This window comes from Ranitomeya variabilis, chromosome 5 (genome assembly GCF_051348905.1).
Source record: "Ranitomeya variabilis isolate aRanVar5 chromosome 5, aRanVar5.hap1, whole genome shotgun sequence".
NCBI classification, from domain to species: domain Eukaryota; kingdom Metazoa; phylum Chordata; class Amphibia; order Anura; family Dendrobatidae; genus Ranitomeya; species Ranitomeya variabilis.
In genome coordinates this window covers 132,429,581-132,441,844 of record NC_135236.1, presented here as the reverse complement: position 1 = coordinate 132,441,844, position 12,264 = coordinate 132,429,581, and the positions used below count along the sequence as shown (strand labels likewise).

General features: G+C 42.8%; 1 protein-coding gene across 3 annotated transcripts in view; it reads right to left on the bottom strand.

Moving 5' to 3' along the window:
* Positions 1 to 11,904, bottom strand: part of SLC51B (SLC51 subunit beta) — a 49,201-nt gene extending 37,297 nt beyond the window's left edge. Inside the window, exon 1 of one of the 3 annotated variants that reach the window (XM_077263327.1) lies at positions 11,756 to 11,904. The gene's annotated coding sequence lies outside the window, so the exon portion shown is untranslated. Of the gene's footprint in view, positions 1 to 2,529; positions 2,769 to 11,749 lie in introns of those variants that run through there. The other 2 variants (XM_077263326.1, XM_077263328.1) reach the window with 2 other exon arrangements.
* Positions 11,905 to 12,264: the final 360 nt, after the last annotated feature.

The following is a 12,264-nucleotide window of genomic DNA, read 5'->3' as shown; positions in this document are numbered from 1 at the left end:
TCACTGCCTCTGATGTTCATGCCTCCGATCTTGTCCGTGCCTTTCATAGGGCTCATCCTGATCGCCCTGGTGGTTCTGGTGAGGGTTCGGTGCCCCCTCCTTGAGGGGGGGGTACTGTTGTGAAATTGGATTCTGGGCTCCCCCGGTGGCCACTTGTGGAATTGAACTTGTGTGCATCATCCCCTCTGTTCACCTGCTCCTATCAGGATGTGGGAGTCGCTATATAACCTTGCTCCTCTGTCAGTTTCTTGCCGGTCAACAATGTAATCAGAAGCCTTCTGTGCTTGTTCCTGCTACTAGACAACTCCCAGCTAAGTTGGACTTTTGTCCTTGTGTATTTTTGCATTTTGTTCCTGTTCACAGCTGCTGTTTCGTTACTGTGTCTGGAAAGCTCTTGTGATCGGAAATTGCCACTCTGGTGTTATGAGTTAATGCTAGAGTCTTAAAGGAATTTCTGGATGGTGTTTTGATAGGGTTTTCTGCTGACCATGAAAGTGTCCTTTCTGTCTTCCTGCTATCTAGAAAGCGGACCTCGATTTTGCTAAACCTATTTTCATACTACGTTTGTCATTTCATCTAAAATCACCGCCAATATATGTGGGGGCCTCTGTCTGCCTTTTGGGAAAATTTCTCTAGAGGTGAGCCAGGACTGTCTTTTCCTCTGCTAGGATTAGGTAGTTCTCCGGCTGGCGCTGGGCATCTAGGGTTAAAAAACGTAGGCATGCTACCCGGCCACTTCTAGTTGTGCGGCAGGTTTAGTTCATGGTCAGTATAGTTTCCATCTTCCAAGAGCTAATTCTCATATATGCTGGGCTATGTTCTCTCGCCATTGAGAATCATGATAACCCGGGTAACCAGGGTAAACATCGGGTTACTAAGCGCAGGGCCGCGCTTAGTAACCCGATGTTTACCCTGGTTACCAAAAAAAACAAACAGTACATACTCACCATCTGATGTCCGTCAGGTCCCTTGCCGTCTGCTTCCTACTCTGACTGAGTGCCGCCGTACAGTGAGAGCAGAGCGCAGCGGTGACGTCACCGCTGGGCTGTACTTTCACTTTCACTTTGCGGCGCTCAGTCAGTGTGGGAAGCAGACGGCAAGGGACCTGACGGACATCAGATGGTGAGTATGTACTGTTTGGTTTTTTTTACATTTACGCTGGTAACCAGGGTAAACATCGGGTTACTAAGCGCGGCCCTGCGCTTAGTAACCCGATGTTTACCCTGGTTACCAGTGAAGACATCGCTGGATCGGTGTCACACACACTGATTCAGCGATGTCAGCGGGACCTCAACAACCAAAAAACGGCCCAGGCCATTCCGACACGACCAGCGATCTCACAGCAGGGGCCTGATCGCTGGTACGTGTCACACATAGCGAGATCGCTACTGAGGTCGCTGTTGCGTCACAAAACTTGTGACTCAGCAGCGATCTCGCTAGCGATCTCGCTATGTGAGACGGGGCCTTTACCGTGCAGGAACATGGTCTGATCATACCACAGCTCCTGGGTAGGGGAGGATGCAAAAGAGAGTATACAGACAAGACATCTTGGGATCACAGCTGATTCTGTGAGGTAAAACATTTCCCTGCCTGTTTTTAAGCAATGTTTTACCTCAAAGAAAAAATCAGCTGTGATTCCCTGCTGTGATGTCTGTATATTCTTTTGCTTCCTCCCCAGCCCAGGAGCTGTGGTATGATCAGACCATGTCCCTGTGCGGTCAGACACGGCCATTACACAGTACACAGCAGGAGCACATTTATAAGATTATCTCAGCACAGGAACATTTTTTTTAAACACATCCAATTGTGGAGATTAAATTGTTGATTAAAATTGACTTTGTTCATAGGAAACCCCCTTTAAGGTTCAGAAGTGGTTTATAAAAACAAAAGAAGCAATAATCACCTTTCGACCACCGTTCTCACACCGCTTTCTACATCTAGCTGCAGGTACAATGTTCTGGTCATGTGAGGATCACCAGCTGTAGAAGGGCCCTTATGTAGCCAGTGATTAGCTGCATGGGTCGCATTTCATCGCTAGAGCAGGATGATGAGACTGGTCGCGGACCGGGCTGGGTTAAAATAGGAGTCGCGGGGGATCAGAGAGGTAAGTATTGCTTGCTGGTCAACCCGTTTCCACCTCTATTAGCCAGGATGGAGAAATGCTAAGTAAGAGCAGACCTGGCAGCGGTGGGCTTGGCTGAGCCATAGCAGTCTGCTATTTTGAATGCAAACTTCAAAAAACTGACCGTCACATCCAAACATAGACTGAGTGTGAACAGGTGTTATTTTGAATGGGCACCATGTAATAAAACATTAAGGGCTCATACTCACTTGCGAGAAACTCGGATGAGTCTCGCACGGCAATACCCGGCACTCAGGAGCGGAGCGTGCGGCTGCATGTATTGCTATGCGGCTGCATGCTCCAATCTGGGTGCCGGTTGCAGCACCGGGTATTAACATGCGAGACTCATTCGAGTTTCTCGCAAGTGAGTATGGGCCCTTATACGCCAGGGCAAATCTTCTCCTTACAACATGAGTTTTCTGCCAGGGGTTCCAGAAGTAGCAAGTATCAGTCGGTGGAGGTGATATTAATAAAGAATAGATTATGCCTTAGTTCCCATTCAGACAGCTGGTTTTCATGTGTGTGATTTCAAGAATAGAAGACACGACCATTATAGTCTATGGGGCTGCAGACATATCTGTTTTTATGTGAATAAAACGGAGACGTGTCCATTTTTAATCCAATCTAGCTCGTCCATTCAAATCAATAGATCTGTGAAGAAGCAGAGGGATGTCATCGATCAGAGTGCTGTCCAGATTTTACTGTTTAATGGTAGAAGACACTTGGATACAGTATATGCCGCACTGAAAGTAAAAAATGAACACATAGGTATAAAATGGATGAAAATCATGCAGCACAGCAGGGGCGGACATATCATTGATGCAACCTGTGCGGCAGCACAGGGGTCCAAGAGGTAAGTGGCCCATTTTTACCTCCAGAGCATTTTTAGGAGCTCTTGGACCACAAAGGGCCCATATAGTGTTCTTTCACAGGGGCCCTTTAAGGCTACTTTCACACTAGCGTTAACTGCAATACGTCGCAAATGCGTCGTTTTGCCGAAAATACGCATCCAGCAAAAGTTCTTGCTGGATACGTTTTTTCATCATAGACTAACATTAGCGACGCATTTGCGACGCATTGCCAAACGTCGCATCCGTTTTGCGACGCTTGGGCGTGTGGTAGCGGACCGTCGGGAGAAAAAAACGTTACATGTAACGTTTTTTGCTCCCGACGGTCCGCTTTTTCCGACCGCGCATGCGCGGCCGGAACTCCGCCCCCACCTCCCCGCACCTCACAATGGGGCAGCGGATGCGTGGGAAAAATGCATCCGCTGCCCCCGTTGTGCGGCGGAGACCACGCTAGCGTCGGGAACGTCGGCCCGACGCACAGCGACGGGTTGTTCCCGACGCTAGTGTGAAAGTAGCCTTAATGTCTGTGTCCGCCAATGAGCACAGTTATGAAAAATGAGCCATTTTCAACAGTATATATAAAAAATGGCTTTTCTGATTGCATAAATTGGAGTTAAACCTGGATTAGGACTAGTTGTGAACAAGAACTGGTTGTGCGCTATATACCATCTACATCATTGCTGTACTCACTAGTGTCACATACTGTCATCTCCCATTACTTGCATCATATAGGTGAGTGCCCTCAGGGGTGCAGCACATTTATCTGATGTCTCATGTTTACTGGTACAGCATGTCCCAGCGTATCTCAGGTTATATGTGACACTGCTGTATATGCCCATACCCGTGCTACAGAATTGCATAACTGTCTGGAAGATGGATACGTGTATGGTATACATGTGTTTATTCAATTGACCTATTAACAAGTAATGTAGTGGAGACAAGTACAAAGAAATATTGCAAAACATTTTTAGAAAATATAAAAAATACCCCAAAAAAGAGGGACAGAGACACATGGGGAGGTGAACTACTACCACCATTATTATTATTATGTAGAACCATGCAGCAAAAGCAGAGGACTCGGAACTGGAAAAACTTTTTAATGTTCCCGCGAAAATCTGGTGGAATAGATGGCAGAAGAGGCTTTATTGTTCCTGATCTTCATTTGTATGAAAGAGTCCTGAGAATAATTAGCATCACATACCACTGGAATCAGGGTCTGTGCCCCTACATCATGCTACTCTTGGAATAGGTAACAAAAAAACTGGTGACAGATTCCCTTTAACCCCTTTACCCCCAAGGGTGGTTTGCACGTTAATGACCGGGCCAATTTTTACAATTCTGTCCACTGTCCCTTTATGAGGTTATAACTCTGGAACGCTTCAACGGATCCTGGTGATTCTGACACAGTTTTCTCGTGACATATAGTACTTCATGATAGTGGTAAAATTTCTTTGATGTTACCTGCGTTTATTTGTGAAAAAAATGGAAATTTGGCGAAAATTTTGAAAATTTTGCAATTTTCCAACTTTGAATTTTTATGCAATTAAATCACAGAGATATGTCACACAAAATACTTAATAAGTAACATTTCCCACATATCTACTTTACATCAGCACAATTTTGGAATCAAATTTTTTTTTGTTAGGGAGTTATAAGGGTTAAAAGTTGACCAGCAATTTCTAATTTTTACAACACCATTTTTTTTTAGGGACCACATCTCATTTGAAGTCATTTTGAGGGGTCTATATGATAGAAAATAACCAAGTGTGACACCATTCTAAAAACTGCACCCCTCAAGGTGCTCAAAACCACATTCAAGAAGTTTATTAACCCTTCAGGTGTTTCACAGGAATTTTTGGAATGTTTAAATAAAAATGAACATTTAACTTTTTTTCACAAAAAATTTACTTCAGCTCCAATTTGTTTTATTTTACCAAGGGTAACAAGAGAAAATGGACGCCAAAAGTTGTACAATTTGTCCTGAGTACGCCAATATCCAATATGTGGGGGTAAACCACTGTTTGGGCGCATGGCAGAGCTCGGAAGCGAAGGAGCACCATTTGACTTTTCAATACAAAATTGACAGGAATTGAGATGGCACGCCATGTTGCGTTTGGAGAGCCACTGATGTGCCTAAACATTGAAACCCCCCACAAGTGACACCATTTTGGAAAGTACACCCCCTAAGGAACTTATCTAGATGTGTGGTGAGCACTTTGACCCATTAAGTGATTCACAGAAGTTTATAAAGCAGAGCCGTAAAAATAAAAAATCATATTTTTTCACAAAAATGATCTTTTCGCCCCTAATTTTTTATTTTCCCAAGGGTAAGAGAAGAAATTGGACCCCAAAAGTTGTTGTACAATTTGTCCTGAGTATGCTGATACCCCATATATGGGGTTAAACCACTGTTTGGGCGCATGGGAGAGCTCGGAAGGGAAGGAGCGCCGTTTGACTTTTCAATGCAAAATTGACAGGAATTGAGATGGGACACCATGTTGTGTTTGGAGAGCCACTGATGTACCTAAACATTGAAACCCCCCACAAGTGACACCATTTTGGAAAGTAGACCCCCTAAGGAACTCATCTGGATGTGTTGTGAGAGCTTTGAACCCCCAAGTTTTTCACTACAGTTTATAACGCAAAGCCGTGAAAATAAAAATTATTTTTTTTCTACAAAAATAATTTTTTAGCCCCCAGTTTTGTATTTTTTCAAGGGTAACAGTTGAAATTGGACCCCAAAAGTTGTTGTCCAATTTGTCCTCAGTACGCTGATACCCCATATGTGGGGGGAACCACCGTTTGAGCACATGGCAGAGCTCAGAAGGGAAGGAGCGTCATTTGGAGTGCAGACTTAGATGGATTGGTCTGCAGGCGTCACATTGCGTTTGCAGAGCCCCTAATGTACCTAAACAGTAGAAACCCCCACAAGTGACCCCATATTGGAAACTAGACCCCCCAAGGAACTTATCTAGATGTGTTGTGAGAACTTTGAACCCCCAAGTGTTTCACTACAGTTTATAACGCAGAGCCGTGAAAATAATTTTTTTTTTCTTCCACAAAAATTATTTTTTAGCCCCCAGTTTTGTATTTTCCCAAGGGTAACAGGAGAAATTGGACCCCAAAAGTTGTTGTCCAATGTGTCCTGAGTACGCTGATACCCCATATGTTGGGGTAAACCCCTGTTTGGGCGCACGCGAGAGCTCGGAAGGGAAGGAGCACTGTTTTACTTTTTCAACACAGAATTGGCTGGAATTGAGATCGGACGTGATGTGCCTAAACAGTGGAAACCCCCAATTATAACTGAAACCCTAATCCAAACACATCCCTAACCCTAATCCCAACGGTAACCCTGACCACACCCCTAACCCTGACACACCCCTAACCCTAATCCCAACCCTATTCCCAACCATAAATGTAATCCAAACCCTAACCCTAACTTTAGCCCCAACCCTAACCCTAACTTTAGCCCCAACCCTAACTGTAGCCTTAACCCTAGCCCCAACCCTAACCCTAACCCTAGCCCTTGCCCTAACCTTAGCCCTAACCCTAGCCCTAACCCTTGCCCTAACCCTAGCCCTAACCCTAGCCCTAACCCTAGCCCTAACCCTTGCCCTAACCCTAGCCCTAGCCCTAACCCTAACCCTAGCCCTAACCCTAGCCCTAACCCTAACCCTAATGGGAAAATGGAAATAAATACATTTTTTTATTTTTTTTATTTTTTGCTAACTAAGGGGGTGATGAAAGGGGGTTTGATTTACTTTTATAGCAGGTTTTTAAGCGGATTTTTATGATTGGCAGCCGTCACACACTGAAAGACGCTTTTTATTGCAAAAAATATTTTTTGCATTACCACATTTTGAGAGCTATAATTTTTCCATATTTTGGTCCACAGAGTCATGTGAGGTCTTGTTTTTTGCGGGACGAGTTGACGTTTTTATTGGTGACATATTCAGGCATGTGACATTTATTGATCGCTTTTTATTCTGATTTTGGTGAGGCAGAATGACCAAAAACCAGCTATTCATGAAATTCTATTGGGGGAGGCGTTTATACCGTTCCGCGTTTGGTAAAATGGATAAAGCATTTTTATTCTTCGGGTCAGTACAATTACAGCAATACCTCATTTATATCATTTTTTTATGTTTTGGCGCTTTTATACGATAAAAACTATTTTATAGAAAAAATAATTATTTTTGCATCGCTTTATTTTGAGGACTATAACTTTTTTATTTTTTCTTTGATGATGCTGTGTTGCAGCTTGTTTTTTGCGGGACAAGATGACGTTTTCAGTGGTACCATGATTATTTATATCCGTCTTTTTAATTGCGTGTTATTCCACTTTTTGTTTGGCAGTATGATAATAAAGCGTTGTTTTTTGCCTTGTTTTTTTTTTTTTTTACTATGTTCACTGAAGGGGTTAACTAGTGGAACAGTTTTATAGGTCGGGTCGTTACGGACGCGGCGATACTAAATATGTGTACTTTCATTGTTTTTTTTATTTAGATAAAGAAATGTATTTATAGGAACAATATATATATATTTTTTGAATTTTTGGGGGGATTTTTTTTTAATTTTTTTACACATGTGAATATTGTTTTTTTTTACACTATAACATTGCCCCAGTGGGGGGCATCATGTTATAGTGTAAGATCGCCGATCTGACACTTTGCTGTGCACTGTGTCAGATCGGCGATCTGATGTGCACAGCTCCTGGAGGCTTCCTGGCGCCTGCTCTGAGTAGGCGGTGTGAAGCCACCTCCCTGCAGGACCAGGATGCCGCGGCCATTTTGGATCCGGGCCTGCTGCAGGGAGGAGAGAGGTAAGAGACCCATCGCGTTGCTCCGGGGGTCTCAAGGAAGCACGCAGGGAGCCCCCTCCCTGCGCGATGCTTCCCTATACCGCCGGAACACTGCGATGATGTTTGATCGCAGTGTCACGGGGGTTAATGTGTCGGGGGCGGTCCATGACCGCTCCTGGCACATAGTGCCGGATGTCAGATGCGATAGACAGTGGACACCCGGCCGCGATCGGCCTCGCTCCCCCCGTGAGCGCGGCCGATCGCTATGACGTACTATCCCGTCGGTGGTCATACGGGCCCACCCCATCTCGACGGGATAGTACATCTAATGTCAGAAAGGGGTTAAAGTGCCGAAAAAATGGATTTTAGCACATGGATAGATCTTCAGGGGATTTGCAGGGAATCTTGCAATTCCACATATGCCCTACTCTTGGATCTCTATTATGGGTAAGTGAACCATATCTATTACTAAACATAAATTAGGGAGTATTTTTTATTTAGCGGACATATTTTGCCACCTCTACGTATGAGGCCAGGCTCACATGTTCAGTATTTTACATCAGTATTTATAAGCCAAAACCAGGAGTGGAGCAATCAAAGGAAAAGTATAATAGAAACATATGCACCACTTCTGTGTTTTATCAAGACCAAAGTCAGAGCAGCCGTCTACCGGGAAATTTTAGAGCACTTCATGCTTCCCTCTGCCGACAAGCTTTTTGGAGATGGAAATTTCATTCTCCAGCAGGACTTGGCACCTGTCCACACGGCCAAAAGTACCAATACCTGGTTTACAAACAACAGTATATCACTGTGCTTGATTGGCAGCAAACGCGCCTGACCTTAACCCCATAGAGAATCTATGGAGTATTGTCAAGAGGAAGATGAGACACCAGACCCAACAACCCATGAACTGGAGGCTACTATCAAAGCAACCTGGGCTTCCATAGCACCTCAGCAGTGCCACAGGCTGATCGCCTCCATGCCACGCCGCATTGATGCAGTAATTGATGCAAAAGGAGCCCCGACCAAGTATTGAGTGCATTTACTGAACAAACATTTAACTAGGCTAACATGTCAGATTTTAAACTCATTTTTCAAGCTGGTGTTATAAAGTATTCTAATATACTGAGATAATGACTTTTGGATTTTCACTGGCTGTAAGCCATAATCATCAACATTAATAGAAATAAACACGTGAAATAGATCACTCTGTTTGTAATGACTATATAATATGAGATTCACTTTTTGTATTGTAGAACTGAAATAAATTAACTTTTTGATGATATTCTTAGGCTGCCGTCACACTTGCAGTATTTGGTCAGTATTTTACATCAGTATTTGTAAGCCAAAACCAGGAGTGGGTGATAAATCCAGAAGTGGTGCATATGTTTCTATTATACTTTTCCTCTAATTGTTCCACTCCTGGTTTTGGCTTACAAATACTGAGGTAAAATACTGACCAAATACTGCTAGTGTGACGGCAGCCTAATTTAGTGAGAAGCACCTGTATAAAGTTATCTATGGTCAGATCCAGTTTCTGCCCACATGCCACCGTTATCTCTCCTGTTAGCATGCTGATTTTCTGCAGGGTTCTTGTCCCCCAGGTCAGCAGTCATGACTCAGGGCTTTACTCTCTTTCTTTTTCTGTTGTCTTATCCAAGTAAACACTCCCGAGGTGAACAGACTCACGACTTTCACCCAGGAAACTCCCACATGAAATGTCTATCTGAGCAGTATCAAGCAGCCATAAGCCTGTCTAAGCCTGGGCCCAGAGGGGATACACTCAGGGAACTGAGGGTGAATCCAAAGAAAGTCACAAATAATCTATTAGTATTAGACCAGGTTCAGATGAGCATAAGAAAAATCATCGCGTTTTCATAACAAAAAAAAAAACTAAGATGATTTTCATCCTTATTCCATCCGTGTGTATGTATTTTACGTCTATATGACATCTGTATTTACACATCAACAGTTTAAATCTAGAAAACTTAATACTTTCCTAGGTTAATAATAGCAATATATCTGTAATATCTGTAAAAATAGGATACAATACAGATGATCCATAAAGGATCCAATTTTTTGTGCAACCATAGACTTGAATAGGTGATTCTCATTTGAAGCATGGGATAGATTTTAAAAAAATTGGCCCTGTCATTAAGGGGTTAAAGATCAAAAAACTGCTTGAATATGCCCTTAAGACCCCCATGAACACTACAAAAATGTTGGCTGAGCTTGCCGCTATCAATGGGATTGGCCTACAGTCTAACGTATATGGGAAGTGCTGGTTGACTGTCGGGAGGAGATGCCGATAGGGCATGTTCGATTTTGGACCTCCAATCGTATAGTTCTCCCGGCGATAAGTCACCAGTCGACGTATCAGGCAGAGTCCTTCTCATAGAGCACACAGGAGCACTTGGCCAAGCTGGTGCTCCTGGGTATGGTAGAGACGGCCAAGATGTCTGTTGGCCAAACAATTAGCTGAAGCATCGTTCATCCAATAGTCACATAATGTGTATGGGGGCCTTTAGTGTCTGGAGGACGGTCAAGCACATAAAACCTTCAGCTCTTGGGCAGCTCTATTTTTCAGAGCTCCATGTGATGACTTATATTACAGAGCTTAGATTACACTACTCCTTGTGATAGCAGCTGATTATTGGGGCTCCTGGAGGAGAAACCTCCAGCAGCTTGGCTTCAGAGATTTTTTTAAAAGGAGTTGTCATAATCTGACAAAACTGTAAAGGTTGTGCTCCCACAAATTGGAAACTGCTGTTCTTTTTTCCAAATACAGGTCCTGTTATGAAAATGTTGACCCTTCTGCGGTTTGTATGAAAATTGCCCCTCCATAGTAAGAGCACTAGTCTTTTTCTTAGGTACATGTGTTCTAGTGCAAAAAAAAAAATAAAAAGACAAAATAGCTGACACCTTTTTAGTGGATTTACAATATACGTAAGGTACCTTCACACGTTTTTGTAAGAAATCCTTTTTTTACGCCTTTTTTCCTATGGTATTTTTCTTCATTTATGTTGTCTTTTTTGGGGATTGAGGTGTTTTGTTGGTTTTATTTTTCAAAAATATTATAGTTCGGATTTGTTGAGTGTTTTTGCTCCCATAAACCTCCATTTTTGTTCCTGCTTAAAACATGCATGTACCAGTGTATCCTAAATTTTTAGGAGGCTTTTCTTTCGTTAGACTAACGTTGGCCAAACTCACAGATTTCATCAAGATCAGGCGACAGTCTAATGTGTATAGGGGGCTCCCAAATATCCTGATAGATGATGTTGTGGGAGAAAAAAAAAATATAATGTTGAATTGGTGACAGCAGACCCTTTTGTTCTGCGGGAGATAAGCCGCCGTCGTCAGGGGAGTTTGACAGCGGCTCTCGCGCTCAGAACACCGGAGCGCTCAGTGAAAACGAGCGGTCCTGTGTATGTTATGTAGGACTAGGGAGAGAATGCTGTTGGCTGAAGAATCCTTCCTTCAACTATTATCTATCAATATGAGAAAATAATGTCCTTGCTTTTAACAATCATACTATGTGCTTCATTTTTCCAGTACTAGTTCTTCCACACCGTTTGCTATGGGTCACACACTCAGCGTTTCGCTCATGTATGAGGCCATTACTACTTTTTCGCATTCATGCTCAGCTAACTCCATGTATAATAAAATAATCAGATAATAATCAGTATAATTTAAAGTAAAAGAATAAATCAGCATCAGTCTGTAACCTACGGTGTGCCAATTACGTGGCCTCTTTTACTGTATATAAACCTCTGGGTGATATCTCATGAGCCCCGGTGACACAACTTCCTCAGCACCCCCCTAAGGTTACATCCCGCACTCCCTATAGTTACAGTATATTCCTTTCGAAAAAAATCGGTAAACTGTTTTATCATATCAAATGCAAAAACACAACCATATAAATCATAGATGGATGATCAGATCATTCTCTAAGCATGCAGAAATAAACATATGCCTTACCGGTACCTTCACAGATGTGTAACCAGTGGGTTACAAGTCATTAGCAGACTGGCAAACTCTGCCCTGTGTTTTATATTTCCAGCTAGGAATATCCAGTGCCCTTGGCACACAACCCTGCTTATCTCTGAGAGCAATAACTTTTTGATTCCTGTGGTGTCTTTGACCCTAGGTTTCTAGTTATTCTGTAACCAGCCCATCCCCAACACAGAAGCAGAAAAGCCCTGACAGTGAATGATCTTTTAACTCTTTCATTTCCCTGGACCTGTTAAACTCTTTAATTCAAATCAGTTTATGCGGTCTTATGAGTTATAATTTATTCCTGTTGTTAAATTGCGTCAGTGAACTGGTTTTTTTTTTAGTATGATATCATGTGTACTGTAATTGTTAACACAGAAATGCAATATTTTTATATTAATGCTGTCAGACATTTGATTTTCTCTTTAAATATGACCCGTTACAAATTATTATATTATTTAAAGGGAACCTGTCAGGTCCCCCATGCCATCCAACCCAGC